The sequence below is a fragment of the Lissotriton helveticus genome, chromosome 2_1 (assembly GCF_964261635.1).
Source record: "Lissotriton helveticus chromosome 2_1, aLisHel1.1, whole genome shotgun sequence".
Lineage (NCBI taxonomy): Eukaryota > Metazoa > Chordata > Amphibia > Caudata > Salamandridae > Lissotriton > Lissotriton helveticus.
Genome location: NC_136059.1, coordinates 1165091899 through 1165105557, shown reverse-complemented (window position 1 = coordinate 1165105557; position 13659 = coordinate 1165091899).

Below are 13659 nucleotides of genomic sequence, written 5' to 3'. Positions count from 1 at the left end.
ACTTACTGGAGGTAATAGGAGGGTAGTTGGCCCCCAAGGATGTTACCTCCAGTAACTACCACACAGTGGGATTGCTAAGACGTCTTTGGAGGCCATGCCCCCTTTCTCTATCACTCTGCAAACACACCTCCTGGCAGGCTACGGGATGGAGGATGAAGTCCAATTTACTCCTGAGGAACTTTGGGGACCAAGAAGCCCTACTGGTACCGCCTGTAAGCACTACGCAGCAGAATTCCTGATCGCTGGTTTGAGGCCCAGCACCCTTTCTCCACCACTCTGCAAACGCGACGACTAGTTAAAAAAGTGTTTGCAATGTAATAGGTTGTGCATTTGCGAGAATTAGAGCTATTGGTGTTGTAAATGCAAACGTTTTTTATTAATGTTTTCTGGAGTGGAGTGGATGTACGTTGTGTGTAGTGGAATTATGTGGTATGTTGTGCTGTGAAATTATGTGGATAGAAAGTATGAGGAATTTAGGAATTATCTAGAGTGGGATTATGTGTTATGGAGAGTAATTATATGGTATGGTAGTCTGAGTTGTGGAGTGTAAACTCAGGTTTAGTCTTCCTCGTTTCCATAGAAGCTCAACTATGAACTCAGTGAGACAAAAAAAATTGAATCTCTGAGGAGCACTTGTGGACCTAGTCAAAGGTATGAGCAGGGCCACTGGAATTATGTGACTGTTTGGCTGCACTGACTTTTGCACAATATTGCATTTTCTGCATTAGACACATAACTCATCATCTGCCCCCTAATCTGCAGATTTGAACGAAAAAAAGCCTTGTTTCTAGCTCAAATCGTTCAAACATTACCAAAAATGCAGCAACAAGTGTTGCAGCATGGTGGAAGGCCCTTTGTAAACCTAGAATGGTCAACTGTTACTTATTGCTAAATGTGTGTGTTAAATTAGTACTAATGGTGTGCAAGTCACTCTTGCTTCCCTCTGCGCCTCTCTTGCCTCTTTCCTCATTTTTGTGGTTTCTTTCTGCATGTTTCTTTATTTTTCTGCCCTTCTCTTGACCTCATTCTGCAAATCTCTTATACGTTCTGCACCCCTCTTCCCTCTTTCTGCACGTCTGTTGCCTCTTTCTGCACCTCATTTGCTTATTTCTGTACCCCTTTCATGTCTTTTTGCATCTTTTTTGCCTTTTTCTGAACCTCTATTCCTTCTTTCCGCACTCCTTTTGTTTCTTTCTGCACCTTTCTTGCTTCTTTCTGCACCCCTCTTGCCTCTCTCTCCACCCCTCTTCCCTCTTTCTGCACTTCTGTTGCTTCTTTCTGTACGTTTCTTGCTACTTTCTGCACCTCACTTGCCTCTTTCTGCACCTCTATTGCATCTTTCTGCAGTTCTCTTGCCTCCTTCTGTACTTCACTTGCTTCTTTCTGTAACTATCTTGCCTCTTTCTGAACCTCACTTGCTTCTTTCTGTACCCCTTTTCCTGTTTCTGCATACCTCTTCCCTCTTCATGCAGCTGTCTTGCCTCTTTCTACATCTCTGTTCTTTCTTTCCTCACCTGTCAGGTATCTTTCTGCACCCTTCGTGCCTTTTTCGGCACCTCTGTTGCTTCTTTCTGCAGTTCTCTTCCTCTTTCTGCATCCCTCCTTTCTCTTTCTGTACATCTCCTGCCTCTTCGTGCACCTCTCCTACCCCTTTCTGCACCCCTCTTGCCTCTTTTTCCACCTCTGTTGGTTCTTTCTGTACCTCTTTTGCTTTGTTCTGCACTTCACGTGCCTCTTTCTGTACCCCTCTTGCCTCTTTCTGCACCTCTGTTGGTTCTTTCTGCACTGCTCTGGCTTTTTCCTGAGCCTCTGTTTGTCAGGAATGTCTTAGGGACTACAGTCATTGATCAAATAACCCCCCTTCACATGAAAAAGGTTCGGGTCATTGTTAAACCCTGCATGGTGAACTTGTGGAGAGACTTATTACAGGGATCTCACACCACTGTAAGATGGCCATCCCGTTTGTAGCATTTGTCAGGCACATTTAGAAACTCCTGGGACGTCGTAATTAGGAACAGGTGTGCTCGTGCCTACTGTGGTGCACTTCAACTGTAGTTATTTCAGGGAATGTACATTTGTCCCGTTTCTCCTCACGACCTAGTGAGGTAGGGTGCGGGAATTCCTAGTCATTTAGAGGAGCCGGCGGAAAGAGTTATTTCTGCATCAGAGTGGAGTCGGAATTGAAGCCACTTTGAGTATTCCTGCAGCCGTCGAGAGCATTTTCAGAGAGCTGAGTCTGCAGTTGCCGAGGACGTCTTTCCTTTAGCTAAGCCTGAGTTTAGGATGCTCACAGACTCAGTTGGTGTGGCGCCTGGAACAAATTCGTCTTGCCAAGAACATTACAGTAAGATGTATCTATACGCACGCTGCATTATCCCGCTTCCAAGTATAACTCCTTTCTGCTATTGCGCAGCGCCATTTAAGGAGTTTTCTGTCACCTTCCTCTTGCGCTTATCATTTCCTTTCCTCCCTTTCTTTCCTGCCTAGTTCCCCTTTGCACGTTATTTCCCCTTTGCCTTGCAGCAAGAATTGGAGCACCATTTTCAGATGTTTAATGGACAATAACCAACGTGCAAGACATTAAATTATCAGAAATGTTTAATGCAAGAGTAATACCCTGAGGCAAGGTATAGTGAAGCTTGTTTTGTGTTAAATATCTAAAATCTGCTAGTCAGTGATAGCTCAATAGTAAATTGTCCCTTTTGTAGTTTCAGGCACAGAAAGTAATATACAACCAAAGAAATACAAACATAACAAAGAGGAGCTTATACTCCTTCCTAGACTGGTAGGAAGAATTAATGCAATGATTGTTAGGAGTATAGAACTGTAGTGAGGTTTCTTGTGGTTCATCTCCTCTATCCCTCTGTGCATTAGGTACCTTTTCTCCTTCCTGGGAGCAACACGCAAAGATAGCCTTGGATTAACAGAGGGAGGCAGTCTTAAGGTGTTGTCTCTTCTCTGTCCCATTCCCCTTTCCCCCACACTGCTGAAATTGCTTTGTGAAATTTAGCGCGGTGGCACCAGTTGGTGGGCATTGGGACTTTGCATCTATTCTGCTTCTGGGAAGGTACTTGACACTGTTCCAAATTTCTTCATTCCTCTTGCCTTTTTCTGCACCCTTTTTCCCTCTTTCTGTACCTCTCTTGCCTCAGTCTGCCCACCTGTTCCCTCTTACTATACCTCTTTTGCCTGTTTCTGCAACTCTCTTGCCTCTTTCTACAGTTCTTTTGCCTCCTTCTGTACCTCACTTGCCTCTTTTTGCACCTCTGTTGGTTCTTTTGTACTGCTCTTGGTTGTTTTGCACCTCTCTTGCAAATTTCTCTACCCCTCTTGCCCCATTCTGCACCCCTTTTACTTATTTCTGCACCTCTCTTGCCTCTGTCTGTACTTTCTGGTGCCTCTTTCCGTACCTATTTTGCCTGTTTCTGCAACTCTCTTGCTTCTTTCTGGTGTTCTCTTGCCTCCGTCTGAACCTCTGTTGCTTCATTCTGCACTTTCCATGCTTCTTTCTGCACCTGTCTTGCTCATTTTTGCACCCCTGTTGTCTCTTTCTGCATTCGTCTTCCCTCTTTCTGTACCTTTCTTGCCTGTTTCTGCATCTCAGTTGCCTCTTTCTGCACTTTTCTTGCTTCTTTCTACACCTCCGTTGATTCTTTCAGAAATTCTCTTGCCTCTTTTTGAAGTTCTCTTACCTGTTTCTGCATCCCTCTTGCCTCTTTCTGCACCCGTATTCCCTCTTTGTACAAGTATCTAGCCTCTTTCTACACCTCTCTTCCCTCTTTCTGCACCACTCTTGTCTCTTTGTGTACCTCTGTTGCTTCTGTCTGCACTTCTCTTGCTTCTTTCTGCAACCTTTGTGCCTCTTTCAGCACCTCTGTTGCTTCTTTCTGCACTCCTCTTCCTTCTTGCTGCATCTCTTGTGATTCCTTCTGCACCTCTGTTGCCTCTTTCAGCACCTCTGTTGGTTCTTTCTGCACTGCTATTGCTTCTTTATGCACCTCACTTGCCTCTTTCTGTACTTTTCTTGCTTCTTTCTAAACCTCTGTTCCTTCTTTCAGCAATTCTCTTGCCTCTTTCTGCACTTCCATTGCTTGTTTCTGCACCTCTGTTGCTTCTTTCTGCAACCCTCCTGCCTCTTTCTGCACCCCTCTACCCTATTTGTGCAACTCTCATGCCTCTTTCTACACCTTTCTTCCCTCTTTCTGCACCACTCTTGCCTCCTTCGGTACCTCTATTGCTTCTTCCGGCACTTCTCTTCCTTCTGTCTGCACCCCTTGTGCCTCTTTCCGCACCTCTGTTGCTTCTTTCTGCACTCAGCTTCCTTCTTTCGGCATCCCTCTTGCCTCCTTCTGCACCTCTGTTGCCTCTTTCAGCACCTCTGTTGGTTCTTTCCGCACTGCTCTTGCTTCTTTCTGCACCTTACTTGCCTATTTCTGCACTTATCTTTTTAAACCTCTGCTGCTTCTTTCAGCATTTCTCTTGCCTCTTTCTGCACTTCTCTTCTTTCTTTCAGCACCTCTCTTGCCTCTTTTTGCACCTGTATTGATTCCTTCTGCACTGCTCTTACTTCTTTCTTCAGCTCATGTGCCTCTTTCTGCACCCCTGTTCGTTGTTTCTGTACCTTTTCTGCCTGTTCTTGCACTTCTCTTGCCTCTTTCTGCAACTCTGAGTTAGAGGTAGTTTTAACCCCCCTGCCCTATTATGTACTAGGGCCTTACAGGGAAGGTCATGCCAATCGCAGGGGTACCCCAACCCATTGTGTACCTTAGTGTATGTAGGTGTTTTCACTATATGAAAGTGTCTTTCGGCGTGGCACTGGCTCCGGGCCTGATTAGTCAGAGTCAGTTACCACCAGTAGCAGTCAGTAAAAAGTTGGCGGCACAGGATGACTTTTTCTGCATTTATCTTGCTTCTTTCTGTGCCTTTCTTCCTCTTTCTTCACATGTCCTACCTCTGTAGGCACAGTTAGAAATTATCATTTAAAAAAAAACTTAGAAATTCACTGAAAAAACCATAGGTTTTAAGGACATTTTAGTTAGAAATTATCATTTAAAAAACCTTTGAAATTCAGTGAAAAAAACATAGGTTTCAGGGACGTTATAGTTAGAAATTAGCATTTAAAAAACCTTTAAAATTCACTGAGAAAACCTTAGGTTTCAGAGACGTTATAGTTAGAAATTAGGATTTAAAAAACCATAGAAATTCACTTAAAAAACATAGGTTTCAGGGACGTTATAGTTAGTTGGACATTTCACTCTTACAAAACCAGAGAAATTTGTCTGTTATGGTTAGTTTAGCTAACTATAACTTGCGCCCCTGCAATGCATTTCTGTTGACGTCACATATTACATCATTCTTGACATGGTCAGTGACATCACTGATGACATCACTGATGACATCACTGATGACATCACTGATGACATCCCTGATAACATCATCCACGTGATAATCTGATGCACCTCCTCACACCCTAATATAACCTTTGATACACCCACTCTAAAATACAGACTACCATTTTCAAAACCATAGACACACGAATACCAGTTACTACATACCCACTCACTGATTTCTAGGTCTACACACGCATCCACTCATTCACCCATACAGTCATTCATACATGCAGTCACTTATCAATACAACGCTATCATTTGTTACTAAACACCTATACAAACACTCACACATCGCCATTCATCCATAGAGTTACTCACACACCTAGTTAATCATGCAAATAATCATTCACACTCCCATTTACTCACCCATACAGTTATACACACACCACCTCACTTATTCAAACAGATACTAACACATACTTACTCTCTTTTACAATCACAGGTACAAGCACACACTCATCCATACAGCCACTCTCACAATCACTCACTCCCACATATAGTCATTTATACACTCCAACACTCACATATACTGCCTTTCACATATGTACCACTGAGACATCCATTCACTCACCAACAAACCCATGCACATACTCACCCACCCATACAGCCCCTCACAGACGCACTCTTGAACTCATACACCCAGTGAATCACCCACTCACACGTCCATGCAGTGAGTCACACATACCGCACACACCCACACAGACACTCAGACACCCATACAGATACTCAGACAAGCAATCAATAACCCATACAGACACTCATGTAGCTACTCACCAACCCATGCAACCGCTTACACACCAACAGACAGACTGATACAAATATTCACACAATTTAGTCACTGACCCATGCATTCAGTAAGACTTGTTTAATCACTCACTTATACAGGCAGTCACACACCTACTAAATCATCCATTCAGTTAGTCATACACCCACTCATTCTTCAATACACCTTGGCGTATATATAAATATATATAACATTTAAACTTTACAGAAACACACAGTCACTGGATGATGTCATCAGTGATGTCACTGACCATGTCATGAATGATGTAATATGTGACATCATTAGCAGTGCATTGCGGGAGCGTGGACGATTTTCTCTGGTTTGGTATGAGTGAAATGCAAATGTCCAACTAAATATAAGGTCCCTGAAACCTGTGTTTTTTTCAGTGAATTTCTAAGGTTTTTTAAATGCTTAATGCATACTGGAGGTACCTGATGGGCTAGTTCGGCCCAGGGACCCCCAGTATTCAAGAGGAATTCATTTCCCAACTTACAACACCCCATGGGCACGTTTGCAGAGTGGTGCAGTGAGGGGGCGGGGCTTCCGGTGAGATGCCGTTTTTTAATTTGTATTCATTTTTTACAAGGGGGGTTCTGTGGCCCCCTTTCTTTTACTATTTTTTGGGCCCTGGGGACCCAATTCCCCAGGTCCTGACCCTTTTTTTTTCTAAAAAACAATTTTAAAAAGGGAAGGGGGCCACATGTCCCCCCTTCTGAGGTCAATTTCGGCCCTGGGGACCCCATCCCACGGGGCATGGCTAGACTTTAAAAAAAAATGTAAATTTATTGATTTATATGGAGGGACCCGCATGGCCCCCCTCCTTAGGCCAATTATGGCCTGGGTAACCCTTCCCCTGGTGCCGGACTTTAGATTTTTTATTTTTATTAGGAGGGGAGGGGGCCACGTGGGCCCCTCGCAGGCTACTTTTGGCCCTGGGAACCCCACCCCCTAGGTCTGGCCTCAGTGGTGTGACCGTGAGGGGAGCCCTATTGCCCCCACAGCCCCACGGGCTACCCGCCTCCTGCGGAAGCCCGCATTGCTTTTAAGCAAAGGAAGCCACTGACATGCAGCTCTCCTTGCTCAAAAACAATCTGCTTTGCTTCTTTGAAGTGACAGCAGGTTTTCCTGCTCTCGCTTCAATGAAGAAAAGCAGGGTTTGCTATGGCAGGGCAGGAGCCGTGCTGTCACCCTGCCATAGCAAACAGCAATGTCCCAGGGGTTGGCACCCCGGGACATTTCAGGAGCCTGCCCTGGGAGGTGGCAGTCCCCAGGGCCATCAAGGGCTCCTGGAGGGGGGCCACACGGCCCCCTCCCTTCATTTGCACAGCCCCGGGGAGGTGGTGGTCCCTGGAGCTTGGGGTGCCGTGGGGCCCTGCATATAATTGAAGAAAGCCTTGGGGAGGTGGCGGACCCCAGGGCTTGGGTGGTCCGTGAGACCCCCCCACCCTCAAAGTTTTGTCTGGGTGCCCCAGGGAGTAAGTAAGTAAGTAAAATTGTATTGCACAATTATTTAAAATCATTGCAATATGCACATACAGAAAGTGACCTTTTAAGTAAAAAAGATGTATTCAAGTCTATTAAAAAAGACAATAAAATTGATGGGTAGGGTAAAGGGAAGGGAGAGGAGAAAAGCCAAGGGAATGTCACTATAGGGGGGTTAAAGTTTAAGCCTGCTCGGATAATAGAGTCGAGGAGTTAATTTCTGTGATGAATTTTACAAAGCGAGTCGCCAACTGTGGCGAGTCCCCCCTCATACATGCCTCAAGCGCTTCTTGACATGTCCTGATGCCTAGAAGAAGCCAAATTGGTCTCAGCCAGAATACTCTTTGCGCCCGAAGGCGATGGCGAATGCACAGAATGTGGATTAGGCTTTCCTCTCCCTGGTTGCAGAAACGGCACTGAGAGGAGGCTTCTTTCTTGTATCCTTGGCCAAACTTGTATGCCTTCAACGGAATTAAGCCGAAACGAAATCTCATTAATTGATGTTTGATATACGGCTTCATTGCTGATGCGAGATAAGATGGTAGTGTTTTCGGGGCATATAGTTTGGCAGCCCAGGTGCCATGAAAAAGCTGGAGAACCTGCTGCATATCCGATTGGTTTGATAGAATTTTAGCTTGCTTGGTTAAAAGCTTCGATTTCATTTCGTCGGACATGGAAGAGGACCATATGTCCCCCGCTTCGAGGGAATTGAGACAGAATGTCAAATATTTATTCCATGATGTAGTTGGGTTGTTAAGCAGGAGCCATATGCAGCTCTTCAGCATATGGGGTTAGCTTGTTTCGCTTTCAGACAGTATGAGACGTATCTTGCTCCCATAATCCAGCGCATAGAGGATAAGGAAAATTCTTTCCTGATTTGGGCATGAGAAGTCGAATTTGGCAATCGGAAGACCCGGCGATAGCATGATGATTGTGCTCTATCTAGCCAGTTGTTCATTTTGTCTTTGAAGATTATTGCACCAAAGGAGATTGTAGGAAGGTATTTTGCGTTGATCAGTTCTATCAAAGGGCCAAAGTCTTGGGAATGCAGAGCGCTCTTCGTTCTCGTGAAGGCCCCCTCTAAACTACGAGCCACTGCCTGCATCTCGGTTGTATGCACCGAGCATCTCCCTTTATGATCAATCCAGACGCCCAGATATTTATATGCAGTGACAGTCTCCAGTGGTTTCCCTTCTATAAACCACATGGTCTTTTTTCCATTCGCAGGTGAAATTGCCATCGTTTTGGTTTTACTAACGCTTATCTCTAGCATATTGTTGTTACAATTTACAATACTGGGCGAGGGAATTGAGCAATCTTTGGAGGCCCACCTGGGTTTGATCTAGAAGAATGGTATCGTCTGCGTATTGCAGAATTTGGATTTTACTTTGACCGATTCAGGGGGGAAGGCTCTTGATCGGGACAGCCATTCAGGTAGTTCGGCAAGGTACAGATTGAAAAGTAATTGTGCAAGGGTGCATCCTTGTTTTAGGCCCCTATTTGTAAAAATGTTATTGGAGGTAGACCATTTCGATGTTACTCTGACTTTAACCCAGGTGTCCGTGTGTAGGGCTATTAGTGCGTTTAGTAGCGTCCGTGGGATGCTCCATCTTGCCAGTTTTTCCCACAATTTGGGCCGACTAACGCTGTCGAAGGCTTTATGGAAATCGATGAATCCCATGTACATTGATTTGCCTTTTGCAGCTAGGGATGTTTCCATCAGGTGGGCTATGGAAATCAAGTTGTCCTCGATGTGGCAACCTTTTCGGAAGCCAGTTTGGCTAAAAGGGATTAAGCTTTTCATTTCCACCCATTTTGTAAGTTCTTTTAAAAGTACACTTGCGTAGGCTTTCCCATCCACATCAAGTAAGGCTATCATCCGATAGTTATCGGGGTTGGAGCACGAGCCATTTTTATGGAAGGGTAAAAGGAATAATCCTTGCCAGGAGGGCGGGATGGTGTGTCCCAGTATTGCATCCTCGAAGAGAGGGGTCAGTATCGCGGCCCATTTTTTTGCGGAGGCTTTGAGTACTTGCGTAGGGATCCCATTGGGTCTGGGGGCACCACTGGAGCGCATTTTCTTTATGACTCCTACTATTTCTTCTGTTGTTATCTTGATGGAGGTTGTGCCATCCTCAGTGATGAGCTGATCGAGCGTGGGTTGGGTACTACTGCTGTTATCTGATGTGTACGGTGCTGTGTACAGTATTTTAACGTAGTTCTCCCAATCAACGGGGGAGATATTAGCTGCAGTGGGTGGTTTAGTGGCTTTGGTTGCCTCATTTACCCAATTCCAAAATTTCCTTTGGTCCTTGGTTTTGATTATCTCAAAGACTGTCGCCCAACGGAGCTCTTCTTCCTGTCTTTTTAGGGCGAATCTGGCCTTCCTGTAGTCTTTTCTGGCAGCAGATATGTCACTCTTCAGGGATTTATATTCACTTTCGTTGTTCGCGTGGACTCGTTGCAACTTATTTAATTTACTCTTTGTGGAAATTATAAGTAGTTTTTGCTCTAACAAAGTAGTTGGGACCAGAAGGTCCTTCAGGGGCTATTTGTTAGTTTTAATGCTAATTGGTCTCTGAATTCGTTTAGTCTTGTCTCCCAGGAGGATCCTGTCAAGTAATCAGTGCCATCCAGATGCTGTTCGGAGAGAAGATCGTCAACTTCCGCTTTTATTGCTTCACGATTCCATTCAGACCATCTTAATTTCCTTACATTCTCAAGGTTTGATTCCCTTCCAATCAGGTGAGTTGTCGGGCGATGTTGCTGCCTAAGGGCAATCTTGCATACTAGAATGGCATGATCGCTGTCTAAAGATGGTATTATCGAGAGCTGACGTGCCAGATGAAAGGCAGTAAGAGATATCCATATGTAATCTAAAGTGGCCATTCGGAAGAAGATATATGGGTATATGCAGCTGGTTGATCAGAGGCTAACGGATGTATGACATTACAACGCATACTTTTACATCGCATGCCTTTACAACGCGGTGTTTACATCGCATACCTTTACAACGCATAGCGCTTTGGGGTGCTGGATAGTGAATAGTTTAATTTACTATTCCAACTCCAGTCCCCGTGGACACTAGGGAAGGTGTTGGACAGTAAATTAAACTTATTCCCTATCCTAGAGCGCCCCCCGGCGCAATGCGTTGTAATGGTCTGCGTTGTAAAAGTTGCGTCGTAATGGCACTGCGTGGTAAAAGTTGCGTTGTAAAGGATGTTTCCCGAGGCTAACCTTCCGTTAAGAATGCGCAGGCCGGATTGGTTTAATTTTGTTGCTAATTTTATTCCATTGGCTTCCTTCCGTTGGTATTGGGACTTTATCTCCGGGATTGCCCACTCTTCATTTACTGATGATAATTGAGAGGATTGGGTGGGGTCAGTATCCATTAGGTTGGAGTTAAAGTCACCCGTTATCAGCCACAGATCGTTTGGGAATAAAGCTTCAAGATTATTTATTATAGGAAGCAAGTTGCTTAAAGTAGTCTCCCGACGAGTTTTTACGGGATGCAGGTAGACACAGCCAAGGATGATTTTTTGCTTTATTTTTCCCTTAACATGACTCTTAAGCTCAATGCTGAGGAAAATGTAGTCGCCTTCGCCGTTATAAAGTGTCTCTAATTTTGCAACCAATGTGTTCTTTACGGCGATCAGCACGCCTCCGGATGCATGGCCACCTGCTGTGGATGGAATAGCAAAGGATTTGGCTACAGTGACATCTCCCTAGATGGTATTCTCCAGGGCCCAGGTCTCTTGAATGGCGAAGATATCGTTTGACTTCCGGAGGTCCGTAGTTAATCGGCCTATTTTCTCTTTTGTTAGGCCCCGGATTTTCCAGGAGCAAATATTTAAGCAACAGGCTGTGTCATACTTTAGTTTGTTTACATGCTGAATTGTCTGTGCACTACCCTAAGGCCTTGAAAAGCCAGGACCAGTCTTGGGATTTGTTTGATTTAAATACACATTTACGTGGGCCGCCTGCTGATGTTGCTGTTACTTGGAGTGGAGTGTCAATCCAAGGTGCTGCTGTTGATTCCTGTCTGTGGCCGCGTGACATCGGGGGTAGCTGTTGTTTGCTCCCTTCCAAATTTAAGTCGGAACTAATGTTGTTGGTCAATAGGAGTTCAGCGGTGTTTTTTAGAAAGGTCGGATAGTTAATGGTGGTGTAAAGGCTAGCTTGAATGCCCCATTCGCTCAGTTGCTTTACGTTCTTAGATAGTGTAGCAGCCAGGGTTGAAAACAGTTACCAAGGTTGACTCATTTTTCTGGCCCATAACAGGATCTAAAAAAGGCCACTGTTTCAATGTCCGCTGAGTTGACACTTTCTAAGACCGGAAGATGCTGGCATAGCTTTAAAAGATTTCCCCTGTTTAGGATATCCCATTGACCCTGGCTTTCATATTCCGGGTATAATAGTACTTTTTTATGCTGTAACTGTGTGGGTCGAGACTCTTGGTTATTGGTATTGACTTTGTGCGGTTTTGCCCAGTTGGGGCTACATGTTAATCGATCAGTTTTGAACTTTTCATTTCCTAGGTACTCTGGATTATCCTGAAAAGTTGACTTTAGAGTCGTGCAGCAATTGCTTGTTGGCAAATTGCTCGTAACTAGTTCTTGGGTGGAGGGTGTCTTATTGTCTGGTCCAGCATCCTCTAGTTTTTCGTCTATTCTTGGTAACACAATTTCTGTAATAGAGGTTCTTTTTATTTGTCCTAGGTCTTCAGTAATAGATGTGCTTTTTCCATTAGTGACGGCAGAAGGGCTTTTGATAACGTATTTAATAGACTTGTCATTTTGAATGGAATGATTAATACAAGATTTTGTATTATTACTGCTATTTTTAGGTGCTTTATCCTCCTTTGGGTCTAATAATTTCTGCGTGAAATGTAGAGATGATTTCGGATTTTCAGTGGTATTTTTTCCAAGTCAATTGATTTTTCTGGCTCCTCTGCCCGATTTATAGTATGGTCCCTCTTGTTTGTTCCAAGCCATTGCAGTAATACGTTGCTCTTTTTTTTGCTTTGTTTAATTTCTTCAGTTTTTTCTTGTTCTTTCTGGACATCGTGGTTCCTTCCTTCAGAATTTGTTTGGTCTCGATTAAAGGCATAGAAGAGCTTATAGTGGTAGGTGACTGATCAAGCTGAGTATTTATTGTAGTATTAAGTCGTTGTTGATCCAGTTTCAGGTTATTATAATTATCGCTAGGGCTGACTGGTTAATGAGATTTAATTTTGATGTTCGAGAAGTTTCTTGGGTTTGAGGTTGAGTAAGAGAATTTGTTTTCTGCAATGTAGTTTGAGACTTTATCCTTAAATCTTCTATTAAAGTAGACATTATTTCGGGCAGGGACTCGAGTTTTTTTATTAAAGGCTCACAGGTACAGTTGATCTGAGTGTGATTTGGATACGGGATTATATTTGCGGGCAATTCCTGACTTAAATGTGCTGCGGAGGTGTAATTTTGGCCCGCATTATTTTGAACTCTTCGTATCAGTGCATTTAGCTGTTCCAGTTTAGAGTCTATACCCATTATAGAGTCTGCTAATAGTTGAAGAATAGCTATCTGTGTCTCCAGTTTGTTGGCATGCATATGAGCAGCATTAGCCATGGAATGCAATGCTTGGTTGGTGGCTGCGAGAAGCAATTCGACTTTAGGCATTCCTGGGCTTGCTTGAGAAGGCCTTTGTCTAAAACCTGCAGAGTCAGGATTTTTTTCAATGGGGTAATTGCAGTCGAAGGACGAGTTGGTAGATAAATTAGTTTGGTATTTTTGAGGGTTTCTGTTAGGGTCGTAATTGGAACAGTAGTCTTTAATTCCAGTTTTAACATCGGTAGTATTTGCAGTTGAAACTATAGGTGGGCTTACTTTGGTCAACGCCTCGGGTGAGGCAATATTGCTGAGAAGAGTAAAATGAGGTACCCCATTAGGAATTGGGGTGGATGTTTGTGATAGGAGATCAGGGCTGCGTTTTTGAGTGTAATCATTTGAAGCGCCCTTTATC